Source organism: Lichenostomus cassidix, chromosome W (genome assembly GCF_008360975.1).
Source record: "Lichenostomus cassidix isolate B80296 chromosome W, HeHo_3.0, whole genome shotgun sequence".
In the NCBI taxonomy this organism is placed as follows: Eukaryota; Metazoa; Chordata; class Aves; order Passeriformes; family Meliphagidae; genus Lichenostomus; species Lichenostomus cassidix.
Genome location: NC_139510.1, coordinates 16,097,662 through 16,111,431, shown reverse-complemented (window position 1 = coordinate 16,111,431; position 13,770 = coordinate 16,097,662). Strand labels below are relative to the sequence as shown.

At 47.5% G+C, this 13,770-nt stretch overlaps 2 pseudogenes; both read right to left on the bottom strand.

Annotated features, from left to right (window-relative positions):
• Positions 1-2,402: 2,402 nt before the first annotated feature.
• Positions 2,403-4,430, bottom strand: LOC146425583 (uncharacterized; annotated as a pseudogene).
• Positions 4,431-11,748: 7,318 nt separating this feature from the next.
• LOC146425582 (uncharacterized) lies at positions 11,749-13,249 on the bottom strand (annotated as a pseudogene).
• Between the last annotated feature and the right edge of the window lie 521 nt (positions 13,250-13,770).

Below are 13,770 nucleotides of genomic sequence, written 5' to 3'. Positions count from 1 at the left end.
TACTAAGCCTCTGGCATGTACTGCTGGAACCTTGTCTCCATCCACTGTATGTAGAAGCTCAGATTGGGCAGGACCTGCTCGGTTGATGGAGCCTCGGGTATTGACTAACCAGGTGGCCTCTGCTAAATGTCGCTCCCAATTCTTATAAGTTCCCCTACACGGTGCCTTTAGGGTGGTTTTTAACAGTCCATTATACCGTTCCACTTTGTCAGCAGCAGGTGCATGATAAGGAATGTGGTACACCCACTCAATGCCATGGTCTCTAGCCCAGTTGTTTATGAGGCCATTTTTAAAATGAGTTCCGTTATCTGACTCAATTCTCTCAGGAGTACCATGCCTCCACAGGACTTGGTTTTCAAGGCCCAGGATGGTGTTACGAGCAGTGGCATGAGGCACAGGGTAGGTCTCCAGCCACCCAGTGGTGGCTTCTACCATTGTGAGCACATAGCGCTTGCCATGGCGGGTCTGAGGCAGTGTGATGTAATCAATCTGCCAGGCCTCTCCATACTTGTATTTTTACCACCTTCCTCCATACCACAGGGGTTTCACCTGCTTGGCTTGCTTGATGGCAGCACATGTTTCACAGTCATGGATAACTTGAGAAATGCAGTCCATGGTTAGATCCATCCCTCGGTCTCGTGCCCACTTATAGGTGGCATCTCTGCCCTGATGGCCTGAGGCATCATGGGCCCATCGAGCTAGGAATAAATCTCCCTTATGCTGCCTATCCAAGTCAACCTGGGACACCTTTATCTGTGCAGCCTGATCTACCTGTTCATTGTTTCGGTGTTCTTCACTGTCTCGACTCTTGGGGACATGGGCATCTACATGGCGGACTTTCACAGGTAGTCTCTCTGCCTGGCTAGCGATGTCTTTCCACTCTTCAGCAGCCCAAATTGCTTTTCTCCTATGCTGCCAACCAGCCTTCTTCCACTTTTCCAGCCAACCCCATAGAGCATTGGCTACCATCCATGAATCAGTATAGAGGTAGAGCTTTGGCCACTTCTCTCTTTCAGCCATGTCCAGGGCTAACCGAACAGCTTTGAGCTCAGCGAATTGACTCGATCCACCCTCTTCTTCCCTAGCTTCTGCAACCCGTCATGTGGGGCTCCACACAGCTGCTTTCCATTTTCGTTTTGTCCCTACAAGACGACAGGAACCATCAGTGAAAAGAGCATAGTGTTTTTCGTCTGCTGGCAGTTGGTTGTATGGTGGAGCTTCCTCCGCATGAGTCACCTGTTCCAGCTCCTCTTCCTCAATCAGACTAAAATCTTCACTTTCAGGCCAATTTGTAATTATTTCCAAAATCCCAGGGCAATTCAGATTTCCCATATGGGCACGCTGTGTGATAAGGGCAATCCATTTGCTCCATGTGCCATTGGCGGCATGGTGAGTAGAGGGAACCTCTGCTTTAAACATCCACCCCAGCACCGGTAGTCGAGGTGCCAGGAGGAGTTGTGCTTCTGTGCCAATTACCCCTGAGGCAGCTCGGACTCCTTGGTATGCTGCCAAGATTTCTTTCTCTGTTGGGGTGTAGTTGGCTTCAGACCCTCTGTAACTTCGGCTCCAGAATCCCAATGGACGACCCTGAGTCTCACCAGACACCTTCTGCTAAAGGCTCCAGGACAGGCCATGGCTCCCAGCTGCAGAGTAAAGCACATTCTTTACTTCTGGCCCTGTCCTGACTGGGCCAAGGGCTACTGCATGAGCAGTCTTCTGCTTGATCTGGGTTAAAGCTCGCTGTTGTTCAGGGCCCCAGTGGAAATCATTTTTCTTACGGGTAACCAGGTAGAGAGGGCTCACAATTTGGCTATACTCAGGAATGTGCATTCTCCAAAAGCCTATAGCTCCCAGGAAAGCTTGCGTCTCTTTCTTGTTGGTTGGTGGAGATATTGCGGTGATTTTATTGATAACCTCAGTAGGAATCTGATACCATCCATCTTGACACTTCACTCCTAGGAACTGGATCTCTTTGGAAGGCCCCTTGACTTGGCTCTTCTTTACGGCGAAACCGCCTTCCCGGAGAATCTGGATGATTTCCTTTCCTTTCTCAAATACTTCTTCTGCTGTGTCCCCCCACACAATGATGTCGTCAATGTATTGCAAATGTTCTGGAGTCCCACCCTTTTCCAATGCAGCCTGGATCAGTCCATGACAAATGGTGGGTCTGTGTTTCCACCCCTTGAGCAGTAGGTTCCACATGTACTGCACGCCCTTCCAGGTGAAAGCAAACTGAGGTCTGCACTCTGCAGCCAGAGGAATGGAGAAAAATGCATTTGCAATGTCAATAGTGGCATACCACTTTGCTGCTTTGGACTCTACCTCATACTGGAGCTCCAGCATGTCTGGCACGGCAGCACTCAGAGGTGGAGTCACCTCATTCAAGGCACGATAGTCCACAGTCAATCTCCATTCTCCATCAGATTTTCACACAGGCCAGATGGGACTGTTAAAGGATGAATGGGTCCTGCTGACCACCCCTTGGCTCTCCAGCTCACAGATTAGTTTGTGAATGGGAATCACGGCATCACGTAGTGTCCAGTACTGTCGGCGGTGCACAATCAAGGTTGCAATCGGTACTTGTTGCTCTACCCCTTTCAGGAGTGCTCCTGCAGATGGGTTCTCTGACAGTCCAGGCAGGGTGTTCAATTGCTTAATGCCCTCTGTCTCCACAGCAGCTATCCCAAATGCCCACTTGAGTCCCTTTGGGTCTTTGAAATATGCATTTCGGAGGAAGTCTATACCCAAAATATATGGGGTCTCTGGGCCAGTCACAATGGAATGTTCTTTCCACTCTCTTCCAGTCAAGCTCACCTCAGCTTTCACCAGGGTCAAGTCTTGTGATCCTCCTGTCACGCCGGAAATAGAAACAGGTTCTGTCCCCACATGTCGTGATGGGATTATCGTGCCTTGTGCACCAGTGTCAACTAAAGCCTCGTATTCTTGTGGCTCTGATGCGCCAGGCCATCGAATCCACACTGTCCAAAAAATACGGTTTTCCCTGGCCTCTACCTGGCTAGAGGCAGGGCCCCTCTGACCATGGTGGGCATTCATGTTAGAGGTTCCTTCAAGGGGATCAGACACGTTGACTGGAGCTACTTCCCTTCTGGTGGAGTTCCCTCTCTGAGTCTTGCCCTCCTTCAATTCACTCACTCATTGTGCCGGGACAGTAGTGGGTTGTCCATCCCACCTGTTCATGTTTTCTCCACTGTCACACAGGAAATACCACAACTTACATCGAGGGATATATCTAGTTCTTATTGCTGGGGAGCGTCTGCGTGGGGTAACAGAACCTCTGATTTGTACTCCCGAAATTTGGAGAAGGCTGTCTATAATCTCTTTACTGAGTTTCTCATGATTCTCCTCTATCTTATTTTCTAGTTTCTGCAGATTTGTTTCCACAGCTGAGATTCTTGCATTCATTGGGCTATGCACGACATCTGCATATGCTCGGAGCTTTCTTGTCATATCACACACGGTTTCATGCCCATCATCTTGCTTCATAATGGCTAAAGCAGAAGCATACTCTGATGGCCCAAGCTTTAGGCGTTTCCGCCACATCACAGGTGTACATTCTATCTTATCTGGGTCCATAATCGGATCCGGGTTTGCTATGTCCCCTGAGAAGACAATTTCTACCACCGCCATTTCTCTCAAGAGTTGAATCTCTTGTTCTATGTTTCCCCACTGGGTTTATTGCGAATAGAGATCGTCGGGATGTAGGTATCTTCCTCTCGCGGCTCCGATAGCTCGTCTCCAGAGATTGCAGCAGTCAGGCCCATCTCGTATAGTTTGGTTGATATCTGGGTCACATGACACAGTCCCTAAATGCCTTGCCTCAGTAGGATCTGGAAGTGTAACATCACCTGCGGCATCTCAAAGACGGATTAACCAACTAATTACAGATTCATCATCTTGTTGGACATAATCTTTTCTTAGGCTGTGAAGGTCTCTTACATTCATGGATTCAACAATGACCTCTGACTCAGTTGCTGACCTTGAGGATCCCTCCCCACTGTCATCTGAGTGATCAGTCTTGACTTGGGCTTTCCTGCTTCTCGTAACAGGAGCAACTGCCACTGGCTTAGGCTTCTTGTCTTTTTGTTCTATAGCATTTGACAATGTACGATAAGCATATGCCAGGGCCCAACATATTGCACTACAGTTGTCACTGCATTTCTCTTTGAGATACTTCCTCACCTCAGCTGGTCTCGGGATTTGTCCAGGGGGAAATTCCCAATCTATTGGGTCAGAGAATTTCTTTAAAGTTTTACCTATGTCCTCCCATACTCCACACCATTCAAATTTCTTCACATCTGGATTAGGTGCCTGCTCCTGCTCAGCCCCTCTGGACTTCTCAGCCCTCATTCTGGTAAAACTGAACATCATATACATGGAACCTACCAGGTAAAGCACCTGTACTACCAAGTTAATGGTTTCTTTAACATCCAGGGGAAACTGAGTATTCTCAAAAGATGATATACCAGATTTAAAGGGAAAGAGATGGGTGAGGAGCCAGGAAGCTTCACCCTCTACTTCTCTAGCAGGCTGGGTAATATTACTAACAAAACTCCAAAACAGGTTACTAAAACTAGAGGAGGAAAGTAACAGAGCATGTACATCTTTAACTGTTTCTCATACTGTAACGAATGGAAACAGAGGGTATATAGATTTTACCAGTTGCCTAGGCCTATGGCAACTAGTGACCAAACCTATTCAGTGACCAGCACCGTCAAAACCCAGTCTCACTCATAAGTTCTTATAAAGACAGCCGATTTATGTCTAATGTAAAATAGATTATGGTTTATTAGACACAGGTGAGAACGGAACAAAGAACTAGACAAATTTTACTACACAAAACATGAAAAGCTATTCATAGCTAAAACAAACATATATATATGTTGCCCAAAATAGGGAGATTAAAAACAATACAGCGCTAAAAATGAAGAAGGTACCTATTAATATTATTGTAGCTAGCAAAGAAGAATACAATTTAGGAAACTTAATGCTTCTTACCAAATCCAATTTTTGGAGCTGGGGATGCACCAGATCCTCTTTTAATCCCTCGGGGAAGTAACCACAGAGCCTCCGTCCAAGCTCAGGGGAGAAGGCTTTACTTCACGCTCCAATGTCCATGTAGAAAGCTTCTACTTTTGCTGAGATTTTTGTAGTGTTTTATAGGGAAAAGAGTGTGTATTTGTGGTCACTTGAAAATTCTTCACATTCTCTCAGTGTCTCACTCTGAGTTCCAGATGCCAGCATTGATAGTCCGGATAAAGCTATTGACTTAATCTGAGCCATCGATCTCCGGCCAGCAATCAGGGAGAGAGAGAAGGGGGGGGGGGTGTTTGTCCTGCCACACATACCTTCTTACAGATCGTCAGTATCACGCACACTACTATAACAAGCCGAAGTCGTGTCCCTGACTGGTGGAAATTATACATTAGGGACAAGATTGCCCCTACCTGTTGGTAGGGAAACAAACCTATGTGCCAAACAGACAGTATTACATCAAACAACCTCCCATCAAACAGCATACTGACTACTGATGGCTCTAATTCAATACAAAGCGTTTAAAACCAGAATGTAATTATTAGGGGTTTTTTCTTCATTTTCTCTAACCCCACAAAAGGTGTAGAACAAGTAATCAAGGCCCCCTTGGTTGGGCACCAAATATTGTCCCGGATTAATGATAAAACTCTCTCTCCTCCGAGAGCGAAGGGCCCCGACACCCCCTCCCCCACCCACAACAGAATTTCTTAGATGGAAGTGAAGAAAAAACTATTTATTTAACAAAACCATGCAGCGTGCCCTGCAAGGCACAGGGGAAAGGGAAACCAAGGTGAAAAGGAGTTATTCAACTTGATTAAAAAGTCCTTTTCTTCAGACGCAGCCCCTCTCCTCCTCGCCCCCCCCCGGGGCCGGGTGGAGCTCCCCGAGAGCTCTGCTGTCCTCTGGCTCTCTTGGGTCTTCGGGCAACAAAGCAGATCAAAGAAAAGGGGTCCAAATGAAGAAAAAAAAAAAAAAAGAAAAAAAGGAAAAAAAAAAAAGAACTGGAACAGAGCTCACTCCGACCGCCATCCAGCACACAGTCTCTGCCGAGCGAAGAATCCTCCCCCGCAGCGAGGCTTGGGGAAAAAGTTTTCAAAACAACCCACGTTTCTCTCTGTGGCTGAACGTAGTTAAAGCGACAGGACTACATTTTTCTTGAGCATAAAAGCCAACGATAGGGGATAAAGGATTATCATAACATCAATCCAAGACAGCCGGTTACCCCCAAACTGGTCAGGGATATGTTATGTAGGGTATATTAGACCACTGTTCTTTTTGCTACCACAAGTTCAGGGAAATAATTAGGAATCAAGTTATAATATCTCTAGGTGGAAAGTGCTCCGAACAAACGCCTCCCCGAAAAGCCAAGTGCTTCTGGAAACCTCCACTCCCCCACCACAACATAATTTCTTAGATGAAAGTGAAAAAAACCCCAATTTATTTATCAGAACACGCAGAGTGCCTTGCAAGGCACAGGGGAAGGGGAAAACAGGGGGAAAAGGAGTTATTAAACCCGAGTAAACAGCTGGTAAACTTTAGTGTCCTTTTCCTCAGATGTAGTTTCCCCTCTCCGGGGGTCCTGGAGGGGGAGAGCTGGGCGGAGTTGCTCTGGTAGCTCCCTGGAGGATTCTCATCTGCCATCCTCTGGGAGCTCCTCGGGTTTTCCGTGCGAGAAAATAAATCAAAAGAAAGGGTCCAAAGGAGACGACGAAGAAGCAATCCCAGGGCAGAAAGCTAGCAGCCCCGACAGCAGCAGCAGCAGCCAGCCAAAGGAATGTCCTTTCCTCCCCCTTGCTCCCCAGTGGAGAAGCTTGGGGAAGAGTTTCAAAACAACCCGTGCTTCTCCCAGCTGCTGAATGCAGTTAAAGCTACAGGACCACATTTCTGAGCATACGAGCAAATGATAGGGAATACAGGATTATCATAACATCACCCCATGACATTCCACCCCTTATTCCATATCCTTGGCTTAAAGTCCACTCTAATATTTTTCAACTTTAAACACACACATATACATATATACATATAGCTATATAAAAATAGCGGCAGTGTCATTCAGCAAGCAGTGGTACGTAGGCATTTCAACATTACACGTGGCCCTCCCCCAAAATTAAATCTCTCTGAGGGATACATTGTGTTTCTCCATCTTCCTGCATTACCCACCAAGTACTACCTGGTCCCTGAGCAAAGACAACCCCACGGATGGGTTTGTCTTTATGTGATGCAGAATTAATCCAGACAGTCTTTTGTAACAAGCCTCTCGCATGTACAGCTGGGACCTTGTCTCCGTCCACTGTATGCAAGGGTTCAGATTGGTCACGGCTTGTTCGGTTGATGGGGCCTCGGGTGTTAACTAACCAGGTGGCTTTTGCTAAATGCCACTTTCAGTTTTTGAAAGTCCCCCCAGCTAGTGCCTTCAAGATGGTTTTTAACAGTCCATTGTACCGTTCTACTTTGCCAGTGGCTGGTGCATGATAAGGGATATGATACACCCACTCGATGCTATGTTCCCCAGCCCAGGTGTTTATGAGGCTATTTTTAAAATGAGTCCCATTGTCTGACTCAATTCTCTCAGGGGTACCATGCTTCTACAGGACTTGGTTTTCAAGGCCCAGGATGGTGTTACGGGCAGTAGCATGAGGCACAGGGTAGGTCTCCAGCAACCCAGTGGTGGCTTCTACCATTGTGAGCACATAGCACTTGCCATGGTGGGCTTGAGGCACTGTGATGTAGTCAAACTGCTAGGCCTCACTATACTTGTATTTGGACCACCTTCCTCCATACCATAGGGGTTTCATCCACTTGGCCTGTTTGATCTCAGCACACGTCTCACAGTTATGGATAACCTGGGAGATACAGTCCATGGTCAAACCTACTCTTTGGTTTTGTGCCCACTTATAGGTGGCATCTCTACCCTGATGGCCTGAGGCATCATGGGCCCATCGAGCTAGGAACAAGTCTTTCTTATGTTGCCAATCCAAGTTTACCTGGGACACTTTTATCTTTGCAGCCTGATCTACCTGTTCATTGTTTCGGTGCTGTTCATTAGCTCGGCTTTTGGGGACATGGGCATCTACATGTCGGACCTTCACAGGTAGTTTCTCTGCCCGGGCAGCGATGTCTTTCCACTCTTCAGCAGCCCAAATTGATTTTTTCCGACTGTCTTGGTTTGAAAGACAGGTGCCTGCTAAGAGAGGTGCAACCCTCCCTTAGAACAGAGAATGTGACCTTCCTTCTCTCTGAATTATTTTAATTTTGAAATCAAGGGCTTTCAGGCAGACGTATGGGGAAAAAAATAACAGTTCTTTACTAGTATCTATAGCAGAGTAAACAAGCAATAACAAGAATAAAAACAAGAATAACAACAACAAACAGAACCAGAAAACCGGTAGCCGGTGTCTTTTGAGCTGCTGAGCACTTTCCCGCGTGGTGTAATTACGGTTGAAAGCAGCAGGGGCGCTGTTGAGCTCCCAGCCGGGCAGGGCAGGTGCGATGACTCCCGAGTGGCTGCAGGTGGCGCTGAGGCACAGGGTCAGGTCGGCCTCACCCAGCTGGTAATAGCAGGCAGGCTGAGAAGCAGGCAGGCAGCTCGGAGCAGCAAAAGCAGGGCAGCAGGGGGCAGGGGCTGGCTCTCCCGGGCTAGCCAGCGAGGTAGCAGGGACTCTGCAGTCACAGCAGATGCCGCGGTCTCACGTGGCGAAAATGGGGTGTGCGGCAGGGAAAGCCGGACTCCCCTGCAGCTGCTGTGAAAAAATACACAGCAGGGAAAACGTGCACTCCCGGTGGGGAAAGAGGTTGAATCAAAGCTCACCCAGCCAGGAAGAGAAAAGCAGAGCACAGTTGGATCTCCCGTGGTCGCAGCCAGAAGCTAAAAGCAGTTGCTTTCCTCCAGGTGTCCGACCACGAACGAGTGCCCGTCCGGCCGAGAAGGCTTCCTCTCCACACCACACCCAGCCCAGAGTCTTTGTCTCTTACAAAAGATTTAATAGCTCTGAGCACCCAGCCATTTGTCTCCTAGTAACAGGATGGAGTAGAATTCCAACTTCCCCAACCTCCAACACCTATGCTGCCAGTTGGCCTTTTTCCACTTTTCCAGCCAACTCCACAGAGCATTGGCTACCATCCATGAATCAGTGTAGAGATAGAGCTTTGGCCACCTTTCTCTTTCTTAGTCTAAGGCTAACTGAACGGCTTTGAGCTCAGCGAGTTGACTTGATCTACCTTCTCCTTCAGTAGCTTCTGCGACCCGTTGTGTGGGGCTCTGTATTAGTTTGAAAACAAACCAATGGGAGATCGCAAATCAGGATTAAAATTTAACAGGAAAAAAAATTAAAATAAGTGAAATAATACAAGGAAAAGCACTGAAAAAGTCAGATACAACCTGACACCCTGTTAGGGTGGTGGTAGCAGTCCAACTGAAGTAGTTCAATTCAAGCGGTGATCCTATGGAAAGTCTGGTCTCCACCTGAAGGTCCAGTGGTAGCTCTTGTCCTCTGGGAACCCAGTAGACAGGGCTAACTTATGCAGTTCCAAGGCCAGGTAATATCCCGGTGGGAATGCTTGGCTCCTCCCTCCTGGGTGGAGCATCTCACAATAGGATGAGATAAGTCCATGAGTCATGTGGTGGCTTCTTGATGGGCCATTGTCTGTTACCAGGGGTGAGTCATAGCAGGAGATAACAGCTAATGGCCCACAGCTGGTGGTAATAGAATCCTTAAATACATCTCTATTGTGACCTAGGACAGGCTCCATACGGCTGCTTTTCATTTTCGTTTTGTCCCTACAAGTCGACAGGAACCATTAGTGAAAAGAGTGTAGCGTGTTTCATCTTGTGGCAGTTGGTTGTAGGGTGGAGCTTTCTCTGCACGAGTCACCTGTTCCTGCTCCTCTTCATCAATTAGACAAAAATTTTCACCTTCAGGCCAATTTGTAATTATTTCCAAAATCTCAGGGCGATTCAGATTTCCCATACGGGTGCGCTGTGTGATGAGGGCAATCCATTTGCTCCATGTGCCATTGGTGGCATGGTGAGTAGAGGGAACTTCTGCTTTGAACATCCACCCCCCAGCACTGGTAATCGGGGTGCCAGGAGGAGTTGTGCTTCCGTGCTGATTACCTCTGAGGCAGCTTGGACTCCTTCGTAAGCTGCCAGGATTTCTTTCTCTGTTGGGGTGTAGTTGGCTTCGGACCCTCTGTAGCTTCGGCTCCAGAATTCCACTGGACGACTCTGAGTCTCACCAGGCACCTTCTGCCAAAGGCTCCAGGACAAACCATGGCTCCCAGCTGCAGAGTAGAGCACATTCTTTACTTCCGGTCCCATCTTGACTGGGCCAAGGGCTACTGCATGAGCAATCTCCTCCTTGATTTGGGTGAAAACTTGCTGCTGTTCAGGGCCCCAGGGGAAATCATTTTTCTTACAGGTAACCAGGTAGAGTGGGTTCACAATTTGGCTGTACTCAGGAATATGCATTCTCCAAAAGCCTATGGCTCCCAGGAAAGCTTGTGTCTCCTTGTTGGTTGGTGGAGACGTTGCGGTGATTTTATTGATGACTTCAGTGGGAATCTGATGCCGTCCATCTTGCCGCTTCACCCCCAGGAACTCGATCTCTTTGGCTGGTCCCTTGACTTTGCTTTTTTTAATGGTGAAGCTGGCTTCTAGGAGAATCTGGATGATTTTCTCTCTTTTCTCCATTACTTCTTCTGCTGTGTTTCTCCACGCAATGATTTCATGGATGTACTTCAGATGTTCTGGAGCCCCACCCTTTTCCAGCGCATTTTGGATCAGTCCAAGGCAAATGGTGGGACTGTGTTTCCACCCCTGGGGCAGTCGGTTCTAGGTATATTGCATGCCCCTCTAGGTGAAGGCAAACTGAGGCCTGCACTCTGCAGCCAGAGGAATGAAGAAAAATGCATTTGCGATGTCAATAGTGGCATACCACTTTGTTGCCTTGGTCTTCAGCTCATACTGGAGCTCCAACCTGTCTGGCACAGCAGTGCTCAGAGGTGGAGTCACCTCATTCAAGGCACGATAGTCCACAGTCAATCTCCATTCTCCTTCAGATTTACGCACAGGCTAAATGGGGCTGTTGAAGGATGAATGGGTCTTGCTGACCACCCCTTGGCTCTTTAGTTCACGGATCAACTTGTGAATGGGAATTACAGCATCTCGATTTGTCCAGTACTGTCGGCGGTCCGCAATCAAGATTGCAATCGGTACTTGTTGCTCTACCCCTTTCAGGAGTCCTACTGCAGATGGGTTCTCTGATAGTCCAGGCAAGGCGTTCAATTGCGTAATGCCCTCTGTCTCCACAGCAGCTATCCCAAATGCCCACTTGAGTCCCTTTGGGTCTTTGAAATATGCATTTCGGAGGAAGTCTATGCCTAGAATACATGGGGCCTCTGGGCCAGTCACAATGGAATATTTTTTCCACTCTTTTCCAGTCGGGCTCACTTCAGCTTTCACCAGGGTCAAGTCTTGTGATCCTCTTGTCACGCTGGCAATAGAAACAGGTTCTGTCCCCACACGTCGCGATGGAATTATCGTGCACTGCCCACCAGTGTCAACTAAAGCTTCGTATTCTTGTGGCTCTGATGTGCCAGGCCATCGAATCCACACAGTCCAAAAACCACGGGTTTTTTGGCCTCTATCTGGCTAGAGGCAGGGCCCCTCTAACCCTGGTGGGCATGCGTATTAGAGGTTCCTTCAAGGGAATCAGACATATTGAGTAGAGCTACACTCCTTCTGGTGGAGTTCCCTCCCTGAGTCTTGCCCTCCTTCAATTCATGCACTCGTCATGCCAGAACAGCGGTGGGTTGTCCATCCAACCTCCTTATGTTTTCTCCACTTTCATACAGGAAATACTACAACTCATGTCGAGGGGTCTACCCGCTCCAAATAGCTGGGGAACGTCTGCGTCTGGTAACAGAACTTCTGACCTGTATTGCCGAGATTTGGAGAAGGCCCTCTTTACTCTCCTTACTGAGTTTCTCATGATTCTCCTCTATTTTATCTTCTAGTTTCAGCAGACGTGTTTCCATAGCTGAGATTCTTGCATTCGTTGGACCATGCACAGCATTTGCATACGTTTGGAGCTTCCTTGCCATATCAAGCACGGTCTCACGGTCTCATGCCCGTTATCTTGCTTCATCATTGCTAAAGCAGAAGCGTATTCTGGTGGCCCAAGTCATACGAGTTTCTGCCACATCACAGGTGTACATTCTTCCACATCTGGATCCACAAGCAGGGCTGGGTTTGCTATGTCCTCTGGGAAGACAATCTCTACCACTGCCGCTTCTCTCAAGTGTTGAATCCCTTGTTCTATGGTCTTCCACAGAGTTTGTTGTATATAGACATCTTCGGGGCATAGGTATCTTTCCCTCGCACCTTTGAAAACTTGCCTCCAGAGGCTGTCAGAGTCAGCCCATCCCGTGCCATTCGGTTGATATATGGGTCACGTGACACGGTTCCCAAATGCCTTGCCCCGTTACTGTCTAGAAGTGTAACGTCACCTGTAGCATCCTAAAGACAGACTAACTAACTAATTATAGATTCATTATCTCGTTGGACATAATCTTTTCTTAGGCCGCGAAGGTCTCTCACAGTCGTGGATTCGACAATGATCTCTGACTCAGTTGCTGACTTTGAGGATCCCTCCCTGCCGTCACCTGGGCGATCAGTCTTGACTTGGGTTTTCCTGCTTCTTGTAACAGGAGCAACTGCCACTGGCTTAGGCTTCTTGTCTTTTTGTTCTATAGCATTTGGCAATGTACGATAAGCATATGCCAGGGCCCAACATATTGCACTGCAGTTGTCTCTGCATTTCTCTTTGAGATACTTCCTCACCTCAGCTGGTCTCGGGATTTGTCCAGGGGGAAACTCCCAATCTATTGGGTCAGAGAATTTCTTTAAAGTTTTACCTATGTCCTCCCATACTCCACACCATTCAAATTTTCCTGCATCTGGGGCAGGTGTCTGCTCCTGCTCAGCCCCTCTTGGCCTCTCAGCCCTCATTCTGGAAAAGCAGAACACCATATATATGGAAGTTGCCAGGTAAAACACCTGTACTACTAGGTTAATGGTCTCTTTAACGTCCACGGGAAACTGAACATTTTCAAAAGGTGCTATACCAGATTTACAGGGAAAGAAATAGGTGAGGAGCCAGGAAGCTTCATCCTCTACTTCTCTAGCAGGTTGGGTAATATTGCTAACAAAACCCCAATGCCGAGAAACGGAGGCTTGACAATCCAATATGAATTTACCACAAGCTTCAGTTTATTGATTTACAGCATACAATTTATAGTGTAGTTAACTAACTCATGCATATTCTGTAATCATACAATACTATTGGTTATATACTTCCACGCCCTAAGTTTGGCTACTTGCCTTAACATGTATCTATGTTTACCTATAGTGCCTGATTTCTGCATATCTGTTACCAATTAACGCATTCTAGACGGCCCCCACGACTCCTATGTTGCAGAAAGTCGTGGTGACCTTAGATCGCTGATTGGACGAAGGTATCTAATTAATAGTTGGCTGAATATGGCTATTGTTAAGAAGCGGCTTGTTAAGAAGCAATCTATCTACATCTGCGTGTCCCTTCTCTAGAAGCCAGCTTTCCACAATTCCCCTGTTTTCTTTACGCGTTTGTGCGAGCCAAAGCTGATTCACTGTCTGTGATAATGATCTTTTCAAACATCGCAAAGCACAAGGTAGAA